This window comes from Lepus europaeus, chromosome 13 (genome assembly GCF_033115175.1).
Source record: "Lepus europaeus isolate LE1 chromosome 13, mLepTim1.pri, whole genome shotgun sequence".
NCBI classification, from domain to species: domain Eukaryota; kingdom Metazoa; phylum Chordata; class Mammalia; order Lagomorpha; family Leporidae; genus Lepus; species Lepus europaeus.
In genome coordinates this window covers 22,343,126-22,364,834 of record NC_084839.1, presented here as the reverse complement: position 1 = coordinate 22,364,834, position 21,709 = coordinate 22,343,126, and the positions used below count along the sequence as shown (strand labels likewise).

General features: G+C 61.9%; 1 protein-coding gene across 2 annotated transcripts in view; it reads left to right on the top strand.

The window, feature by feature from the left end:
- The first annotated feature begins 14,575 nt into the window (after positions 1 to 14,575).
- The window catches only part of DNMT3A (DNA methyltransferase 3 alpha), a 94,736-nt gene continuing 87,602 nt past the window's right edge, over positions 14,576 to 21,709 (top strand). Inside the window, exon 1 of one of the 2 annotated variants that reach the window (XM_062209076.1) lies at positions 14,576 to 14,647. The gene's annotated coding sequence lies outside the window, so the exon portion shown is untranslated. Of the gene's footprint in view, positions 14,648 to 15,187; positions 15,275 to 21,709 lie in introns of those variants that run through there. The other variant, XM_062209075.1, reaches the window with a different exon arrangement.

Sequence of the window (21,709 nt, the reverse complement as noted above, 5' to 3'; positions counted from 1 at the left end):
TCACCCTCCAATGGCCGCCGCGGCTAGCGCGCTGCGGCCGGCGCACCGCGCTGTTCTGATGGCAGGAGCCAGGTGCTTCTCCTGGTCTCCCATGGGGTGCAGGGCCCAAGCACTTGGGCCATCCTCCACTGCACTCCCTGGCCACAGCACGGAGGATTAGCCTAGTGAGCCTCGGCGCCGGCCACGACGTATTTATTATAAACAGATCCCGCCGAGGGCTCTGCCGCTGTATCCACTAGGTGTCATGTAAAGGTGTGAAAGGTGGAAGATTGGGTGAGTTATAGTCTTAGCACACTAACTTTTAAAAAGATTATTTGAAAGGAAGAGGCACAGAAAGAGGGAGAGGGAGAGAGATGGAGAGAGAGAGAGAGGGAGGGAGGGAGGGAAAGAGAGGGAGGGAGAGAGAGAGAGAGAGAGAAAGGGAGAGAGAGAGGGAGATGGAGAGAGAGGGAGAGGGAGAGAGAGAGGCAGGGAGATGGAGAGAGAGAGGTCTCCACTGACCGGCTCCCTCCCCAAATGCCTGCGATGGCCAGGGCAGGGCCAAGTGGCAGCCAGGAGCTCCCTCCGGGTCGCCCACGTGGTGGCAGGCGCCCAGGGGCAGCGGCAGCAGCAGGAGGGTGGAGTCGCCGAGACTCGCACCGGGCACGCCGGCAGGGCACGCAGGTGTCCCGAGCGACAGCGGAGTCCGCTGCACGCGTGCCCGCCCCTGCAGACCAACTTCACCGTGGAGAACACCACGAAATCCGGATCGTCTCAGGAGCGAGCACCCAGGCGACGAGCCGCCAACGTCCCCCCCCTCCCCCGTGTCCCCCGCCCCCCCCCCCCACATTTCCTCTCCCGCAGAGCCGGGGTCCCCTCCCCAAGACCTGCTGGGAACCCGAAAAGAAAGCGAGACTGAGCCCAACCAATCAGAAGTCAGCATCTCGAGGCCCCGCCCACCCACCCCCGAGTCACAGGCGCGCTCCGCCCCTGCCAGCGCCACCTGGAGGTGGAGGGCGCAAATGCGGCGCCTGCGGACCCGCTCCGGCCGAGTCCGGGACCGCGGGGTGGGCGGCCTTGGGGTCCCTCGGGGCGGAGCTGTCGTTTACTCGCACGGCTCTCCGCCAGCGCTCCCCTGATCTCCGCGGCACGTTAGCCCTCCGTGACCAGAAGAGAATGGAATGGATGAGGACAGGTGGCTCGGAAAGTGACACGGTCCTAACATGCATGTGGGGCCCAACCCCCAGAGTCAAGTGGACGCCTGGGCTGGCGCTGGCGCTCTTCTCCCTGCTCCGCTGTCGGCAGGCCGGCGGCTGGCGCTGTCCCCACCCCACTCCCGGCCGGTGGCCCCTGGGCTGCCCCAGACCCCACCCTCGGAGGAGGCCCGGGAGGGTCTCCCACAGCCGCGCTCCCTCCCTCCCTCACCCCGGGTCAGAGGTGTGCTCTCCTGAGGCTTTTGCTGGGCTCAAGGGTGGCGCAGTGGCCCCAGGGACCGTCCCTGGACGCCACATGCCCGCTGCAGGAATTTCATCTTGGAGGAGGCGGGACCTAGCGGTGGTCTGCACCTCACAGGCCCCTCTGCTGGGCAGGTCCAGGCGCTCCCAGGACCCCCACCAGCACCGGCAGGACAGGAAGAGCTTTTATTGCATGGAGCGCCTACTCTGCGCCAGTTAGATCCAAGCGCCCGCACGCCCTGTGACCATCACACATCGCTTCCCCCACCTGACCCTGCTGCTCTCCGCTGTGGCTGGAGAAAGTCTGGGGTTGGTCAGTGGGTGACACAGAGAGAGGCAAGGGGCCCCCCACACCTTCTGCCAGGTGACGGAGGTCGGGCTGCTTAGGGGAGACAGGCAGATCCAGGCCTCTTCCTGGTGGGGGAGGGACAGACTCGCCCTGGAGACTCCAAGGAGACTCACCCAAGGTGGAGAGGGGTAGGGAAACCGGGGGCCCCCTCAGGGCTGACTCCGAGGAGTCAGGAACCCAGGGACCCTGGTCCTGGGGCCTGTAGAGGGGCCTTGCTTCCTGGCACCGCAGTGAGCCCTGGCACAGCCAGTGGGCGTCGCAGGAACTAACAGAGGCCGCCCCTGCCACGCCCTGGTTCCCTGCACCTGGGGCAGGCATCCTCAGACCCTCCACGGTGCAGAAAACCGCCCTTTCCCACCCCGGGGTCCCCCGCTGCCGGCCTCTGTCTTCCCACCCAGTCCCTTGTCCCCAGCAGCAGGCAGACCCCCGGAAAAGTGGCTCCTGCCGCCCAGCCCCCTCCCCTCCTGAGCCTCTTCTCTCCACACTCTCCAGTCCTCGTCACCCCAGGGCAACAGGTCACACTCAGTTCTCGGAAATTCATTCATCGTGGACTGAAGGGGTCAGTAATGCGGCATCATGGGTAAAGCCACCGCCTAGGACGGCAGCATCCCGCACGGGTGCCAGTTCAAGTCCCGGCTGCTCCACTTCCAATCCAGCTCCCTGCTAATTGTCTGGGAAAGCAGCTGAGGATGGCCTCAGTGCTTGGGCCCTTGTCACCCACGTGCAAACCCAGATGAAGCTCCTGGCTCCTGGCTTTGGCCTGGCCCAGCCCTGGCTGCCATGGCCATTTGGACTCCCTTTCTCTCTCTCTCTCTCTCTGCCTTTCAAATAAACAAACAACAGCAACAACAACAACAAAAATAAGTAGGGGCCGACGCTGTGCCCTAACAGGTACAGCCGCTGCCAGCAGTGCCGGCATCTCATAAGGGCGCTGGTTTGAGTCCCAGCTGCTCCACTTCCGATCCAGCTCTCCACTGTGGCCTGGGAAAGCAAAGGAAGAAGCTCCTGGCTCCTGGCTCCAGATCAGCCCAGCTCTGGCTGTTGTGGCCACTGGGGAGTGAACCAGTGGATGGAAGACCTACCAATCTCTCTCTCTCTCTTTCTCTCTCTCTCTCTCTCTGCCTTTCAAATAAACAAACAAACAATAAGTACATTTGTAACGACAATCGTGGCAATGCTAACTGAGGCTGTGTGCTGTGGGCCATGAGCCAGGTGCTGTCTCAGGTCCTCAGCGTCATCTCATTTAATTCTCCCGCGACCCCGCAGCTCCTCAAACTCACAGCAGCCAGTGAGTGGCCCTTCACCCAGGGCCAGCCTGGAACGGGGCTGGGGAACCGCCTAACAGGAACTCGGATTGAGTTCATGCTGTGTGGACTTGGGGATCATCCTCCGGTCTGGGCCTCCCTTTGTGTGTTCGGGAAGGGAGCCTGTTACGACGCCTGCGTTTCGGAAAACTAAGTGAAGGAAGATGACTTCTTAGGGTCAAGAGCAAATAGAGACAGAGCTTCGGCTGGAATCCAGGTCTCCTGGCACAGCCTGGCTGCCAGGGCCCCGACCACGGCGGGCAGCAGAGAGAAGAGGAGGGAGGGAGCGCTGGCCGGGCTGTGTTCCTTTCGGAAAGCAGCCGGGAGGATCCACTTCCTCGCCTTTGCCGGCTCCTAGAAGCCCCCACTTACTGGGCTCCCGGCCCCTCCCTCTGTCTCTGCAGCCCACTGCGGGGAGGGGGCGGATTGAGAGTGTCTCACCTGGCTTCACGGTGACACCAACCCCCTGCCCCTTCTGCTTCTGAGGACCCAGCCGGGGAATCCAGGCCAATCTCCCTAACCCCCGGCAGCCGGTTAGCCACCTGTGACCTCGAATACGCCCGGGCTCCCGGAATCAGGCCCTCGACCTCTTTGGGGGCGGGGCAGGGGCATTATTCTGCACACCACATGTCCCTTGTCCCAAAGCGGACCTCTAAGAATCGTTGCGTGCTTGAACCTGCCATGTGGGTTGAGCTCCGTACCTGCTGCTCTCTTCCTGGGCGCCTCCCTGAGAAACCCGTGTGCAGCCTGCCTTGGCCCTGGAGAGTCCCTCTGGTCCACTGCTGGCCTCTGGGAACCCCTCCCCCCCTCCCCCCGGCCACAGTTGCTGGTGGGAGGGTCCTGCCTGGCTCCCCTGCCCCCCACCAGCGCCTCCCGGCTCTCGGGCAGGCTCCCCACAAGAAGACCTGTGGCCCCTGGCTGGCTGGGCTTGCAGCTACAAGGCACAGGGGAACAGGCCCAGGGCCGGCCAGGCTCCGCAGGGGAGGGCTCTGGGAAGTGGGAGACTCTGCCTTGGGAGCCTGCACCCTGGAATGACACTAGTGGCCGTGGCCACTGAGCAGGTGCAGGTCCTGGGGACTGGCCGTGTCTGTGGGGTTGCTTCTTTTCTTCCCATGCCACCGGATTCCACTGTGACACCTCGGTGTGACTTAAGCCTCTCTGATCCGTGTGAATGTGTTACGCAAAGACAGATAACAGAAGCGCTCCTGCCTCTGTGACCCCGCCCCCTGCGGCTAAGTCCCTTTATCCCTGGCCTCCGTTTGATATCTGGGTCCCCACAGCCTCTCTGAGCCACCTTCTCAATTCTTGGCCCTTGTGTCTTCCCACCCCCAGGCTGTGGTCTGCGCCGGCCTCTCCAGCGTCCACACCCCCCTGAAAGAGCCCCACCCTGGCCTCAGTGGTGACAAAGTGGCGTGTCCAGGGTGGCCTTTCTCGAGGGGTCTCTCCCACTCAACCCCCCCCCCACCTGCAGCCAGTGCCACTTCTCCTCTGGCCCCAGGATATTTTCTCTGGATGCTACCATCACAACCCACATGGGTCGCTGTGTCCTTCCTGGGCGTCCCTGTTTCCAGCAGATGGGTCCTTGGCCAGGCGGTGACGCATCCCCCACATCCCCTGCCCGTGCTGACCACAAGCTGTCTGGCTCCCCGGCAGTTCAGACTCACCCTCCCCGGACACCACGCCCAAGGCGTGAGCCCAGCAACAACTCTCAAGTCTCCATTGTCCCCGCTGCAGCGGCCCGGTCTGTGCCCCACCTGCAGCCCCACGTGGCTCTAAGAAGCGAGCCAGGCTTTGAACGCCAGTTCTACCAGCTTCTGCCTGGGTTGCCTCCGTTTTCTAATCTGCAGTTAAAAACTGAAAGCAGGGGCCGGCGCTGTGGTGCAGCAGGTTAAACCTCCACCTGCGATGTGGGGCATTCCATATGGGTGCTGGTTCGAGTCCCGGCTGCTCCACTTGTGATCCGGCTCCCTGCTAAGGTGCTTGGAAAAGCAGCAGAAGGTGGCCCAGGTGTTGGGGCCCTTGCCACCTGCATGGGAGACCCAGATGGAGTTCCAGGCCCCTGACTTCGGTCTGGCCTAGCTTTGGCTGTGAGATAGTCTCTCTCTCTCTCCCCCCCCCCTCTCTCTTTCCCTCCCTCCCTCCCTCTCTGTAACTCTGCCATTCAAATAAAAATAAATAAATTTAAAAAAAACCTGGAAATACTCCAGATGACCTTCACCAGGAGAATGGTTAGACTGCGGCCCATGCATCTCATGGAATACTACTCAGCCATAAGAAAGAAGGAGCTGGGCATGAATACGCAGCTCTGTGCGTACACAGACAACCTTCCACGTGCGTTTCCGGTGATAAAAGCCAACCCCAGAATGCCACACACTGGATGCTTCCATGTACATCACGTGCCTGAACTGACAGGAGCACAGGATGGAGAACAGATTGGCGTTGCCCAGGTCAAGGGGAGGTGCCTCAGGAGGGTGGGCACACAAGGGCCACCAGGCCAGGAGACCTGTGCTGATGATGGCCATGCTCGTGTCGGTGTCACAGCCAGAGCTGCGCCGATCCGAAGCCAGGAGCCAGGAGCTTCTTCCGGGTCTCCCACGCAGGTGCAGGGGCCCAAGCATTTGGGCCATCTTCTACTGCTTTCCCAGGCCGCAGCAGAGAGCTGGATTGGAAGAGGAGCAGCCGGGACTAGAACCAGCGCCCATATGGGATGCCAGCGCTTCAGGCCAGGGCTTTAACCTGCTACACCACAGCGCCGGCCCTCTCTGTAGTGTTCCTTACAACTGCACACAAATCTAAGATGATCTCAAAATAAAAGTCTTTAAAAATGACAGCCCTTGTGATTGAGTTTATGGCGTTCAACTTAACCCAGGGCAGGTACATTAATAAAAGAATATGGATGAAAAAAAAAATCACTGCTCTTCCTCACTCTGATGTTTGCATCTGGGAAGTGGTCACAAGGCCGCAGGTTTCTACTCCGTGGGGATGACCTACGTACCCCAGGAAGCCAGGTGGACGCGGGGCTTTCCCGCCCTGCTCCTGGGACAGCTGCAGGTGCAGGTGGGATGAGCGCCTGCTCTGTGGCTGGGAGCTGCTTCCCTCTTCCCCCTGGGGACGTGGAGGGGCCCGGGCGAGAGAGATGGGACGGGGAAGTTCCGCCAGGCGGGACAGCCGAGCTGGAGGGTGGCTGGGGAGAAGCGAGGGGGATGACCCCGGTGTCCATGTTCACGTCCCCGCTGGGCTCCCCCCGTAGCACCCTGTGAGCCTGCGTGCCCGTGTCAAACCCAGCTCAGACCCCACTTCCTCAGGGACACCGTCATTCCAGCCAAGGTCCTGCCTGTTGGAGTCGCGCCATCTCGCCCATAATGGACCGGCTAGTGCTGGCCTGGAGTCTCGTACGTCTCCCACAGGCACAGAGCACACAGTACCACAAAGCACAGCAAACGGACCTCCACCTCCAGGGGCAAAGAGCTCACAAAAAACAAGCAGAAGACTAACCCCCAGCACCGAAGTGACCCAAGGACACAATCATAAACCTTTATGCTCCTTTAATGCACGCAGGGATGCTCAACTTTCTCATAATCAGAGAAATGGAGAAGAAAGCACCCAGGGAGACCCCACGGCTCACCTACCACACGTTACAGGGCAAAAATGCCAGCGTTTGACAACATCCTCCATAGGCAAGGTGCTCATATATTTTTTTTTTAATAAAAAAAATTTACTCTATTTGAAAGGCAGAGTTAGAGAGAGAGGGAGAGGCAGAGGAGGAGAGAGAGGGATCTTCCATCTGCCGGTTCACTCCCCAGATGGTTGTCCCAGCTTGGACTGGGTCTGCTGCTGCTGCTTTCCCGGCTGCTCCACTTCTGATCCAGCTCCCTGCTAATGCGCCTAGGGAGACAGCGGAAGGTGACCCAAGTGCTTGGGCCCCTGCTCCCACGTGGGAGACCCAGTTGGAGTTCCTGGCTCCTGGCTTGAGCCTGGCCCAAACCTGGCTGTTGCAGTCATTTGGAGAGTAAACCAGCAGACGGAAGATCTCTGTCTTTCTCCGTCTCTCCGTCTCTCTGTAACTCTGCCTTTCTAATAAATGCATCTTTAAATGCCTTTATTATATATTTCTTGGGCATAAGACTGCTCTTTCCTAACTGCAAGGCAAACATCAAAATTCGAAAAGTGTCGTGGACCTGTGACACTACCAGTCCTCAGCCCCATTCGGGTGTCTCCAGTGGGTCCAGTAACGCACAGCCCCGGCCTGGGATTATGGTCTTCATGAGCCTTCCGTCTCCTTGGATACAGAACAGTTCCTCAACCTGTTGTTGACATTTTTGACCTGACACGCTTAAAAAGCTCAAACTGCTTACTTTGTAGAGTGCCCCTCATTTCGTATGATCTCTCAAGATCATATTCAGGTTTGCACATTTTTTAAAGATTTTATTTATTGGGGCCAACGCTATGGTGAAGCAGGTAAAGCTGCCGCCTGCAGTGCCAGCATCCCATATGGATGCCGATTTGAGTCCCAGCTGCTCCACTTCCGATCCAGCTCTCTGCTGGAAAGCAGTAGAAGATTGCCCAAGTCCTTGGGACCCTGCACCCACAACATGGGAGGCCCAGAAGGAGCTCCTGGCTCCTGGCTTCGGATTGGCCCAGCTCCCGCCATTGTGGCCATATGGGGAGTGAACCAGCAGATAGAAGACCTCTTTATCTCTCTCTCTCTCTCTGCCTCTCTGTAACTCTGCTTTTCAAATAAATAAATAAAATCTTTTTATCATTTATTTATTTGAGAGGCAGAGTTACATAGAGGGAGGAACAGAAAGAGGTCTTCCATCTGCTGGTTCACTCCCCAGATGGCCACAACGGCCAGACTGGGCCAATCCAAAGCCAGGAGCCAGGAGCTTCTTCCAGGTCTCCCACGTGGGTGCAGGGAGCTGGATTGGAAGAGGAGCAGCTGAGACTCGAACCAACGCCCAGATGGGATGCTGGCACTGCAGGCAGAGGCTTAGCCACAGTGCAGGCTTCCCGAGGTTTGCACATTTGCCAGGACGCTCACGGACACTATGCTGTGTGGCTCTCGTTGCCTCTTGTCAACAGGTCCACCATCATGGTGTGACCCATCACTGACATGATTCAAGAGATGGGCGCTAGGCTTTTCCATTGTGAAATTACCTCTCTCTGCGTAATTAGTGAGTGTCTTCGGGGGGGGGGGTGCTGTAAGTGCGTAAACACCCTTTCCTCATTACACTGGTCATTCCTCATTCCGTCTCGGCCAGTACGGGATTCTGTGGGTTATCATCTGTGCGCGTCATTGCTCACTCTGGTCCTCCAGCTGCCTCCTCTCTTGCCAGCGAGAACCCCTTGTAGCTTTCGATTCTTCACCTACTTCCTTACTCTTCTGGGACGTGTCCCGGGCTCATCTCAGTCTGCGCCTGATCCAACTTGCCGCTTCTCTAGAAAAGCACCGTTGCCTTTAGTAGGGAATGGGGTGGAGCGACCCAGGCCTGGCGCTGGAGCGCTCATTGCTATGGGGGTTTCATGGCTTCTACGTGCTCTCAGAGGACGGAAGGAGGGAATGCAGACTGATGGGAAAATGATAGGTGGACGGATGGGTAGATAGGTAGACAAGTGATGGATGGCTGGATAGATGATACCAAATTTACATGTGTATACATAACCAAATATATACACACACACATACATGTTTTTCAAAGATTTATTTATTTATTTGAAAGTCAGAGTTACACAGAGAGAGAAGGAGAGGCAGAGAGAGAGAGGGCTTCCATCCGCTGGTTCAGTCCCCAGATGGCCGCAACAGCCGGAGCTGCGCCGATCCGAAGCCAGGAGCCAGGAGCTTTTTCTGGGTCTCCCACGTGGTGCAGGGGCCCAAGGACCTGGGCCATCTTCTACTGCTTTCCCAGGCCATAGAAGAGAGCTGTATTGGAAGAGGAGCAGCTGGGACTCGAACCAGCGCCCATATGGGATGCTGGCACCGCAGGTGGCGGCTTTACCCGCTGCGCCACAGCGCTGGCCCCAACATTTCACATCCATGTTGTTTTTGTACCTGTCTGGACACAGGTGGAGGCTCATGCTGGAGTGAGAAGCAGGGGCTGAGATGTTTGCTGGTGAAGGGGCTGAACCAGCATCTTGAAGTGTGTGCGAGTTTCGGTGAGAAATTCAGTAAGAGGGTGAAACAGTTGAGTACGAGCACTGTGTACATGAAATCAAGCCTGATGATGCTTCTCTATCAGCTCCATACATGAGGATAACGGTATTTCAAGGCCTACGGACCACGTCCCCATTCACTGCAGCGACGCTCCCCATCTACGGCGGCCATGCAGTCACCTCAGCAGCACCGGCTTTCAGGACCAGCTCCTGACCAGTCCGTGGGCTGTGGCCTTCTCAGCAAAGGAGCCACCTGGCCTGTGGCTCAGGGCTGGAGGAAGCGACAGGGCAATCCCCAGACCCGGCGACTGCTCAGCCCCAGGGAATCCCCAGGAAGACCTGAGCAAGCCAGCAGGAAGCTGCTCCTCCCCAAAGGGGACTTCTTCCCTTCGGTGCCTCAGGTGTGGCCACAGAGGGTGACGGATGGAGGGGGCGGGGCCTCCCAGGAAGCTGGGCCTTGACCTGGCTCCATTTCCAGCCCTGCCAGCAGGGTGTGGGGGAGTGACTCCTACACTCTCTTTCTCTCCCCCTCCCCTTCCAAAGTCACCTTCTATTGTGGAAAACCCACCCTCTCTTCATAGGGGTTGTACGATGGAGGGGTTGTACAATGGTTGGGTTTGCCAGTTAGCCCCAGGAGACAGGATTGAGAAGCAGCCACGCTGAGGTCTCATGGACCCTGTTACTCAGAGATCCCGATCACGGAACTGGTCGTGGCTCACGTGATCTCCCTTCGGAAGCAGAGCATCTTTTTACTAGCAGGTGGGCACTGTGCACTAATCATTTTTCTTGAGATGCAATTCGTATAGCATTCATTCATTTTAAAGAATACAACTCAGTAGTATCTTGGATGTTCACAAAAGGCAACCATCATTCTGTCAAGCACTAGAAGCATCTTTGAAATGGGAGGCAAAGGACAGGGATCCGGGGCATCCACAGGTGGTCACGGGCAGAGTGCACACAGTTCGCCCAGCACCCTCTGATCTGGAGAGCAACCCTGCCCCTACTCCACAGGGTGCCGGCTGGGTCTGTTCTTCCCAGTGCCCCCTCGGGGCGGGGGGCGGGTGGGGGCATGTGACGCCTGCTGTCCTGCTGGCTACAGAGCTAGGAAGGGTCTGTAACCAACGCCAGACAACTGAAGTCATCCTGGGGACTTTCCTGCAGGGAACGGCCACTCCACCGGGGGTGATGATGGAAAAACACAAAGCAGAACCATCGTGTCTCAGACCTTGGGGCTTACGGTTGGGGGGAGGTTGGGGGGAGCTTCATGCCTCGGGCCGCAGAGGGGACTTCCTAGGAAAGGAAACACATCTTCTTCCACTGGAATTCTGAGCTGGGAGCCATCGCCCAAGGCTGTGTGAAGTTCACCTAAAGCAGGAGGGAAAGATGGCAGCGAGGTGGGGAGCGGACGAGACAGAAGAGAGGAAGATCGAGAGCTGGCATTTGAGCCCTTGGAGTAGCCCATTTCCGAATCGCCACGCCTGGACTTCCCGATCGTCTGCACTCTAGCGGCTGAGTCCCTTTGTGCTGACTGCTTTAGGCTGCGATTCGCTCCCTTGCGGGGCGACGGTCTTGACACACAACCACCCCACCTGGATGGCAGCTAGAGGACCGTCAGCGTTTGTTTCGGGTGGAGACCCCACACTGAAAGTGGTCCAGGATGTAGCTCTCCCGGTGGGGGTGGCCTGGGGGGCATCGCGTCACTGCGGGCTTGTCTACCTGGTCTGGGAGCCACGGGAGGGGCACAGGGCTCCCTTACTGGGTAAGGCAGGTGGCAGGCTTCGAGTAGGGGACTAACGACAAGAACACAAAGTCTACCAGGTTGTTGGGGACCAAGGCAGACCTTAGCAGCCCCTCTCCACCTGATCGCAGGGTTGTAGCCTTCCTCTGGGTCCACGGCGGGGAAGATGGTAGTGGGACCTGCTGTCAGCGAGAGGCTTAAAGGGCCCTGGGGTTGTCACGGGGGCTGAATATGCCACGTCCCCCACACTTGGAGGCCCCTGGTGCCTCTCACTTCCTGGCTCCCTGAAATTGAACGGGGCTGTATGACTGGGGCCAGCGCCTTGCCACTGTGACACCTCCGGTGGCCTCCTCTAGATGGCCGGTCCCTGCACACTCAGCCAGCAGAGCCCCTACCTCTGCAGACCTGCGAGTGACAGGTGACACGGGCAGGAAAGGAGACCGTGTGGGGTTTTTGTAATCATTCAGTAAATTAATCCATGGTTTCTCCATGCTCTTTTTTTAAATTGTGGTAAAATATACAAACAATTTACTAGTTTAACCATTTTTGAAGTGTAGAGTTCAGCGGCATTAAGTACAATCATAGAGTTGGAAGTCCACCACTACCACCCCATCCCAGAACCTTTTAAAAAAGGTTTATGTATGTATTTATTTCAGAAGAAGAATGATAGAGAAAGGGAGAGAGGGAGGGAGGAGAGAGGGAGGAAGGGGGATAGACAGGGAAAGTGGGGTCTTCCATCCACTGGTTCGTTCTCCAAAGGACTGCAACGGCTGGGGCTGGACCAGGTCAAAGCCAGGAGCAGGGCTCTTTCTGCATAGCCCACGTGGGTTGCAGACTCAAGTTCTTGAGCCATCATCTACTGCTTCCCAGAGACATCAGCAGGAAGCTAGACAAGAAGCAGAGGGCTAGGACTCGGACCAACACTCTGACATGGGGTGCAGGTGCAGCCCCTAGAGGCTTAGCCCAACAGCTCCTTTCTGTCTGAGGCTGGGTAATATTCCGATGTGTCCGTCACACACTGTTTATCCCTCCGTCCACTAATGGGCATTCAGGCTGCTTCCACCTCCTACCCAGGGTGAGTTCTGCTGCTCTGAGTGTGGTTATGCAAATATCTATTTGAGCTCCTGATGTCAATTCTTTTGGATATATATCCAGAAGTGGAATTCCTGGCCACAGAATTTTATTTTTAATTTTTTTAGGAACTACCATATGGTTTTCCACAGAAACTGTGGGTTTTTAAAAATTATTTTATTTTTTATTTTATTTATTTGAAAGGCAGAGCTATAGTGAGAGAGAGAGACAGACAGAAAGGAGAGATCTACCCACTGGTTCACTCCCCAAATGGTCACAACGGCTGGAGCTGGGCCAGGTGGAAACCAGGAGCCAGGAGTTTCTTTGGGGTCACCTATGTGGGTGCAGGGCCCAAGCACTTAAGCTGTCCTCCGCTGCTTTCCCAGGCGCATTAGTAGGGAGCTGGATTGGAAATGGAGCAGCTGGGACTTGAACCAGCACCCATATGGGATGCTGGCATGGCAGGCAGCGACAACCCATTGTGCCACAACACAGGCCCCAGCTGTGTGGTTTTAAGTTACTGAGATTGGGGGTGTTTGCTATCGCTTCTGGTTATTTAGGATCAACTGGGGTTCTGGTGTGGTCCCAAGTGGGGCAGGCACGAGCGAGGGAGGGTGGGTGTCTGCCGTGGTTCGAACGGGATTGGGCTTCCTGCTGCAGATGTTCAAACACCACAGGCTTACATCAATGGTCCACAGATCAATGTCAACACAGGGATGGCGGATGGAGGCTTGAGACAGTTGTGTCTCCGGTGGAGGGTGCTTCGGTGATCCGGGGCTGGCCCGCAGGAGGCGGCTGGACAAAGTTAAGCAGAGTTCAGTCCAGCTCGCTCACTCTCCCTCTGCTTCCTGGCTCATCACGCAATCCTGTCACACACGTGCCACCACCCATCGCCTGGATCCTGGACTGCGAGTCGCCCAGACTGTGACCCAAAGCAGGCCTCTTCCTTCCTAAGCGGCTCCTGCCAATCTTTCTCCTTAAAGTAACAAAGACCCAAGTAAGCCAGAGGCCAGGGTGAGACCAAAGGCCTCAGGGCCAGGGGCTGGGACCACCTCTGCAGGCCACGCCTACAGGTGGCTTCTCACTGGACAGAGAGCTCCCCACCCAGCCGCCGTGGGCCTCTCTGGCTGTGCAGACTCCCAGGGTCACACACTTCCCAGGCTCCCACTCATGTCACCAGAAACAGCACTACTGAATAGAAACCCACACGGGCACATCTTGGCCCTGGGCTGGTTAAGAGCTCCTGGAATCCTTTAAAGGTGGCTTCCGAGCCACGACCACCCAGCTTCGCGCCCTGCCACTTCCCCTCTGCCTCGCGTCAGCCGCACCTCAGTCTCTTCCTTTGCGAAGTAGGGACACCACAGGCCACCTCACGGGGTAGGGCTAAGGGACGCTGCTGTGTCCTGGGTCCTGTGCTGGGCCCACCAGGGGCACCCGGTGCGTGGTTGCTATTTGGGGGCAGGGTTCCATAAGCCCTGGATGGAGGGACAGGAGTGCCAGTCATTCTTCCAGGCTGAGAGCTTGTGGGTGCCCACCCACAAGTAGCGGACACAGAGCTAGGGGCCTGCAGCTCGCACGGCCCTTCCAGTGACCCCGTGCTCCAAGCGCCAGGTTGCACGGGTGACATGCAATATCCCCGTCTTCACGAGGCTCTGCAAGTGGCGAGGCGGAGGCCACGGACGGCAGGGCCCTGCATCAGGAGCATGGGTGACACGGAGTGAGGATGACATTGGAGAAGCCCGGGACGATTGCCTGGAGAGTGACCTCAGGGCCTGAGGGTCAGGGCAGGGGTGGACGGGGGCCCTGGGAGTGTCCAATGGCCTTCCGGAAGGCCCGCCTTTTCTCCTGGGTGACAGGACAGCCAGGGGCGGTGGAATCAGCTTCCTGGGACCCTCCAAGGGCTAAGGCTGCGGCGGTGGTGGGTGCTGCTCACAGGGAGGGCCTCGGAGCCCGCCGCGGGACAGGGGGTGTCTGGGGTGGGGGACGGGGCGTACTGCTGGGGGACTGGGTGGAATGGAGGCTGCAGGTGGGGGCAGGTTGCTGGGGAGGATGGGCCGGGCGAGCAGGCTGAGGAAGAGAGAACCCCCTCCCACAGTGAGGGGGTGAGGGCGGATGTAGAGACGCAGGGAATCTCACAGCTGGAGGAGACTTTCCGAGTCATTTCGCTCAGCCTCCCACTCCACAAAACCGGTTCAGTCTTCCAGTGCCCAGCGGAGGACACGCAACTCCACTTGGACACCTCCAGGTACGGGGAGCTCACCCCCTGCAGGGTGGCTCATCCCGGGGAGGGGCTCGGGCTGGCAGCGGCTCCTGGCGCCGCTGCCGAGGCCCTGCCGGGCCGCCGGGCCTCCACGGCGGCGGCGGCGGCACCTGGCCGGGGGTTGCGGCGGGGCTGGACCGGCGCTGCTGTCCCCAGCCCCAGTGCTGAGGCAGGCAGAGTGCAGTGGGCTCTGGTGGAGGTCGTGAGAACTGCAGGGCGAAGGCCGCCGGGGGCTCCGCGGGCTGCCGAGGGGGAGGCACTTGACACCGGCCGGGGAGAGGAGGGGCCGCTGTCCCTGCGGCCAGTGCTGGATGCGGGGACCCAGCGCAGAGGCAGCGCCAGGTAGCGGGGCGGCCCGCGGCGGCAGGGGTGGGGTGGGGGGGAGGACTGCAGCGAGGCCCCCCAACCCCGGGCTCGGCCGCCACTCCAGGCTCCCCCCACGAGTGGCCGGGAGTGCGGCCGAGGCAGGGGTGCCGAGGCCCCGCGCACGGTCGGGGCGCTGCGGGGTCCGGGCCTCCGTCTCGCAGCGTGCGGGGGACCCCGGCGGGGCCGCAGAGTCGGGCCGCGGGCGCTAGGACCGGCCGCGCGCCCAGGCCGCTCCCGCCGCGGGCCGCCCCGGGGCCCCCCAGCCGGCGCTGCCTCCCGGGCCGGCTCCGCAGCGCCGGGGCCGGGGCCAGCGCGGCCGCGGGGGGCGAGCGGCGGGCGGAGGCCTGGGCCCGCGGGCGGCCGGAGGGAGGGAAGGAGGAAGGCGGAGAGAAGGGGTGGGAGGGGGGGACCCGGCGGAGGAGGCGGAGAGAGGGAGCGCGACAGCGAGCGGAGGGAGGGAGCGAGCGAGCGAGGCAGGCGGGCCGGGCGGGAGGGAGGGCGCGCGGGCGGCGGCGGCGGCGGCGAGAGCAGAGGACGAGCCGGGACGCGGCGCCGCGGCACCAGGGCGCGCAGCCGGGCCGGCCCGACCCGACCGGCCACACGGTAATGAGGGAGGCCGGCCCGGAGGCGGGCGCGGAGCGGGAGGCCGGGCGGGGGGCGCCGCGGCGGGCAGTGCCCGGCTCGGGGCACGCGCCCGGGACCCCCGCAACTCGGCGCCGGGCGCCCGCGGGGCCGGGGCTGCGGGAGGGCACGGCCGGCCCCGGCTGGCCGGGGCGGCGCGGGGGATTTGAGGGTTTGTTTATGTCCCCGCGGGCCCTGCAGGCGCCCCCTCCTGTCCTGCCCGCTCCCGGCACGGACCCCCCTCCCCGCCCCCGCCCGGCTCCGGGCTCAAGTTCAAGTCCATACAATGCCGCGGGGGGCCCCCTCCACCGCCTGCCTCGGCCGGCCGTGCCCGGCTCCGCGCTGCCGCAGGGGCCCCGGCCTGGCCGCCCCCGCCTTCCGGGCTCTGCCCCCGCCCCGGGGCCCTGCCGGGGGCCTGCGGCCGGGGCGCGCTGGAGGGCGCGGACCCCGACCCGGAATCATCGGCCCCCGCCGCGGCCCGCGGGGAGCGGGGGAGGGGGCGGGGGCCGGGCCCCGCGCAGGCTCCGCGGCGGCGGCAGAAAATGGCAGCCTGGCACGACCCGGCCCCCCGCCCCTCCCCCCGGCTCCCGGGCCGCCTCGGCCCGGCTGGGCGGGGGACCGGGAGGCCTCCGGGGGCGGGCCGCGGGGTGACCGGGGGGCCGGGCCGCGGAGCGCCGCGCCGCGATCCTCCTCCGGCCACCTGTGGCTGGGGGTGCGGGGCGCCCGCGGAGCTGGGAGGGGCGGCGGGGGTGAGGAGAGCGCCCACTTCGGGGGCGCACCTTCCCGCGGAGGGGCTGACGGCCCGCGACGGCGGCGGCGGCGCTGGGGAGGTGGGGGGGGGCGCCGTGCCTGGCTCCTCCCTGCCCCCGCTGCGGGCCGTGGGAGCCGGGGCGGCGGTGGTGGTGGCGACGCCGCAGTGTGGGGGCGGGGCGGGGGCGGGCGGGGATCCCGGGCCGCCGGGGCCGGAAAACGCGGGGGTGGGAGCGGCGCGCGGGGGGGGCACGCCTCGGGTCGCCCCCTGCAGCAGCCCGCCCCCCCTCCCGCACACCCTCGCACGCACGCGGACACACTCACGCACACGCACCCCGCCGGGCCGGTGCAGACGTGTCCTTGAGAGCTTGGCGTCTGCACAGTGAAGGACGCGGCCTCGCCGAGGCTGCAGACCGGGGGCTTCGGCCCCGCGCCCCCACGCCCCGGGGGACCCCGCGCTCCGTGTCCCGCCCTCACCCCAGCTCTCCTCGCCCTCCCTCGCCGTTGGCGCGGACCGAGCTGGCGCGGGTCCAGGGCCCGCCCCCGGCCTCCCCCAGCCCCTGGCCGCTGGGGCCCGCGGCCCTCGGGCTGCCGAGCTGCGGCTCGCTCTCCCGGAGCCTTCCTTCGTGGGCGCACCCGCTCCTCGCTCCCCGTGCGCTCCATCCCCTCCGTGTGCCCCCTTCTGCCGCGAGGCCCGCGAAGTCGGTGTTGGCGCCCTCGGGCTGTGTGTGTGTGTGTGTGTGTGTGTGGAGGGGGCGCTGGCGTTCGTTGGGGGGGGGTCCCACGAGGGTGCCCCCTGTGGCTGCACCTTGACCCAAGATGGCGTCTTGCACCCAGCTGGGCAGCTCTGGCCTGCGCCAGGCGGGAGGAAGGGCTCCGGCCCCAGAGCCACCCAGCTCGCCCCCTCTGCAGCCATCAGGCAGGAAAGCCTTGGAGAGAAGCGCCCTGCGCCCTGTGACCCGGCCTGCCCCCGGCCGCCGTGCCCAGGGACTGCCCTCAGCATCCCTGGGGGACGGCGCAGTCGTCATGTTTCACCGCGGGCTGCCAGCCGCGGGGCCTCCGGGGCAGGCGGCTGCGGAAGGGCTCCTGGGATCAGGTGCGGCTCCAGCGTGCCTCCTGTCTCCTGGGCAGATGTGCGGGCTGCAGCCAGGGGAGCGGGCTGCAGCCAGGGGAGCGCCTCTCCCTGCCTTGCAGGGGTGTTGGCCCGCCTGGGGGGTGCTCGAGGAGCCCAGCTGTCAGGCCCACCCTCCTGAGCTCTCCCCGGGTCCTCTCCAGGTAGTTTGCTGAGCCACCTGCCTTTGGGGAGAGTTCTTGTTGGGAGTGGAGGGCAAGATGGTTCCGCTGAGGCCCTGGCAGAGCTGAGACAGCCGTGTGTGTGTGTGTGTGTACATGTGTACGTACACCAGCCCCAGCCTTGTCCAGGAAGGGCCCCCAGGCCAACTTGTGCAGCGGGCAGGCACCTACCTGCCACCCACCCCTCCTAGATCCCTTCCTGTGGGTCCTGGTGCCCTGTGCAGCCTCTTGGCCAGCTCCTCCTTGCTGGTTCTTCACCCCTGCTCTGGCAGGAGTGGACCTGGCCTGGGCTGACCAATGCTTTTCTCGTTACCCCACCCAGGCTTGGGTGCCCTCTGTAGCAGACTGACCCAGGAGAGGTGAATTTCTTGGCAGACCAAGGCCGCGTCCCCAGCCCCGCAGCAGCCTGGGAGAGGCGGCCAGTGGCCATCTGTCAGGGTGTCTGTGGACAGGATTCCTCTGCCGGGTGGGGGTTGGACTGGAGTTTGCAGGTTCATTCCAACTTCAAAATTCTATGGCTCAGATTCTCCTGGTGGAATTTCAGACTCAGGAGTGGGGGCAGGGTGCCCTGTTTCTCAGCACCCAAGGAGAGAAGGTAGGATGGGGCTGGGAGGGCTTGGAGAGGAGGCCTGCTGTGAGGGGCGGGCTTGCCCCATCCGGCTGCCAGTAATCCCTCCAGCGCGGGTCTGTAGGTTCATGTGTGCGTCCGTGTGCGGGGATGATTCCTGAGCTCACAGCCGTCGGTCCTGGGGAGCGTTTTACCATCACTTCCGTACCCGTCTCTGCTGTTGGTCCTCTCTCAAAGCCAGCAAGGAAAACCATGAGATCCTTGCCCAGGGTCCCCAGGAGGAAGTGAGCCAGGTCACACTCTGGGGGACCCAGGCTGGGCTGCGGCTGGCTGCGGGTCCAGCTCTCCACTCGGTTTGTGGTCGCCAGGCAACAGGGACCTTGCTCCCTGGGGCGGGGGATCTCAGTCCTCCTGTGGACATCGGCAGGGCGTCGGCGTGGGCTCTGCGCTCCCCCAGAGCAGGGTTAGTGGTAGACCGCTCTCTCCCTTTGCTGCTCTCCGGGCGTCTTCACAAAGTTGGTGGAAAATGCGTGTTGTAGAAAAAACAACCCGTGGGTTTCCAATGTTCTGCACCAAAATAAATCTAACTTGTAATTGCACTGTCTTTGAAGTCCCCTTGCACACAAGTTGGTCAGGTTTGTACCTCCAAGCTCTTCTTCTTGGGACCCTGGTGGAGATGGAATGTGAGCACAGCAGCCTCCTTGGCTCGGGCCGGGGGGGGGGGGGGGGGGGCGCCGCTGTGTTGTGCGAGTTACAGACAGACTCCTCGTGCTGCATCCTTGGGCAGCGCCCTCAGAACCCTGGCCTTGGAATCTCAGGTCGGAAGAGAACTTGCAGCTCTGGGAGCACTTGGAGCTGGACTGGGGGCCACAAGGGGCTGCTCCCTGGGGCCGGAGACCAGAAGGGTCGCTCCTGTGCCCACTGTGTGCTTCTCCCCCTTGGCGTTTCCCGCGGCCTGGGGTCTCTGCTGGGTGCCTTTGCCCCCACCTCCCCACCCCCGCCAGGGGTCGTTGGCTTCTGACCCGAGGGCAGGGCACAGCTGTCAGGAATTGGCTTCTGCTCCCAGGCAGGGTCGCTGAGCAGGTGCCCGATTGCTCCCCGCCTGAATTTGGAGGGCTGGTTTCCCAGCACTTCTCTCTCACTAGAGTTTCCCCCAAAACGTGACTGCGTCTGAGACCCCACGGAGTGGCAGCCCGCGTTGTGTCTGCCTGGGAGCCTGCATCCGCCTGGCCAAGTGTGCATGCTGCGTGTGCACGGGGCCCAGCCGCGTGTGCACAGATGGGACCCGCTTCGACGTGAGCCCCTGGGGTCCGATGGAGCTGCATTCCCATGCAAGCGAACTGCGTTTCTCTGGGCCTCGGCTTCCTCACCTGAAAAATGGGAGGGTGCGTGGGCTGCAGCTCCACGTGGCTGTGCAGGCGGTGTGCACGGGTGCTGCAGGGGGCCTCCCAGAAGTCGTGTCCAGCCTCCTGGCTCCCTTGCAGAATGGTGGGCATTTGGGGAAAGCGCTGATTCTCATTCACCAGCTGCAGAGGCGGGAGGCTCCTCAGTGCTACAGCAGCCCGGCGCTGAGTTGAACACATCACGTCGTCAACAGGTTGTTGGTGCACACCTCGGATCCTGAATGCCGCAGTCATAGCTCAGCTGTGCCGGAGCGTTTTCCCACCAGCCTAGCTGAGCATTTCCTGGGGGCAGGGCCCCGTGCTGGCTTTGAGGGGATGTCGTGATTTAGGGTGTACCCAACTCACTGCAGAAGGAGACTGGGGTCACAGGAGACGGGGGTCCCATCAACTGAGGGGAGTCATGGAAGGCTTCTTGGAGGAGGGGCGCAGAAGTGGGACTTCATCGAGAGGGGAGGAGTGGGGCTGCAGGGGTGGGGGACAGCATCATGGGGGGGTCTGGGGTGTGCCGGAGGCATCTGTTTGGGGAGGGGGTGCCTGTGCTCAGGTCGCTCCGCGGTACCTCCTGAAGGGCTTGGATCACAGTGGCTCTTGCTGGGCGGACTAGGGATGGAGCGAGGCCAGGCCGGGAGGCGGGAGGGGAAGGGGCCCCGCTGAGCTCTGAGCTCGTGTGGTGCGGGATCCTGGCTCTTTGTATTCCTAGGCTGGAGCTTCAGAGCTCAGACTCAAGAGTGGGGTTTAAATGACGGCAGCCCAGGGGGTCGCCACGACGACCATGACCATGACCATGACCGTGTCCGTGTGACTATCCCCACGTGCACAGTGGGAGAAGAATCCCCTCTCGCCCACTCCCCAGGCTGAGGCGTCCCAGTATCCAGAACATTCCTGCAAGGAAACGTGGGTGGAGCATCACGTTCCTGCCTCTGCAGCCTGACTCCACCCCTCCCCCTCCCTCCCCCTACTCAGCAGAACCCAGCCACCAACTCAGAGGGGAGGCGCCCCCGCCCCCCTCCCCGCCCCTGCTAGCAGCCTGGGCCCTCAGGTGTGGGGGCAGCCACCGGGCAGGGCCCACCAGGGACAGATCTCCCTTGCTGGTCACATCCCCAGCCGCCGGCCTGTCTGGAGGACGGCGGGGAGAAGGGGCAGTGAGGACGCCCGGGACTTTCCTCGCCCGGGAGTGCAGTGGATTTTTTTTTTTTTTTTTTTTTTTGCAGCCCTGCATTGCCCACTGCTCTCCTGCCAGCCTCCTTTAGACAAGTGACCAGCTTCCTACTCTCTCCTTCCTGCGGCCACCCCTATTGATCTTCCTCCCCATTTCTGTTGCAAATGTCAAGGTCATTTTTAATTCCCAGCCAGTTCCCAGCTGCCCTGTCCCGGTGCAGAGGGCACGGAGGACCATGTCTTATGGGGGGCGGGAACCTGGCTTTCCTGACTCCTGGCCCTGTGTCCTTGTTGCCATGGCCGCGTCGGGGAGTCGGTTTGGGGGGGTTTGGGGGCCCCGGCCGGGAGGGATCAGCCAGGGCCCCCAGCTGGGGAGTGGAGAAGAGGCTGGCCAAGGAGGCTTGTGGGTCTGTGGGCTCAGATCTGCGCTTGGCCAAGCTTTTGGTCGGATGTGGACTGTGTCATGGTGAATGTCCCCCAGAGGCCATGGTCTGGGAGCCAGGGGGGCCTCAGAGGGGGGCTGCCCCGCCTGTGCTAGGGGAGTGGACCCCCACCATGCCAGCCAGCCGGCCGGGCCTGTTTGGAAGGAGACCAGCTGCTTGCGTTCTGAACGTATCCCTAAAGGCATGGGTGCTGGGGGCCAGGTTTCCCCTCACCTGTGAGATGCAGTGCTGAGCGTGTTTTCTGACCTGCTAGGTGCCTGGAGTCGGGGCTGGGTTACCCTAAACGGAGTCGGCTCGCTCTTGTAAATACAGACTTTCCTAGGCTCCCACGGGCATAGCGAGAGACATTCTGGAAGGATGCACGGCAACCTGTCGACCAGGCTTTCGCCTTTTCACTTTCTATACGTTTGTATTCTTTGGAAAAATGCAAATGAACATGTGTTACTTTCTTAATGACAACAAAAATAAAAAGCCTGTGGCTCCGAATAGGAAGAAAGTTGATGTCGCGCGAAGTGGGCTCAGAGACTGGTGGCCAAGGGTAAGGGCCCTGAGGCGCCAGTCTTTTCTGGAAACTCTAAGGCCTCTGAGTGAAGGGCAGGGCCCGTAAGGACTGGGTGCAGCCCAACCCCGAGCTGGAGAGTGAACGGCATTGGCCTTGCAGCGTGGGGACCCAGGCTGGGGAGCAGACCTGCCTGAGAGGCAGGAGCTGGAGACACGGCTGGGACCCGGCCCAGGTGTGCCGCTCAGGTGGCCCAGCCCTGGCGCAGGAAGAGCACCCGGGGCTGCCACGCCCGAGGAGGGG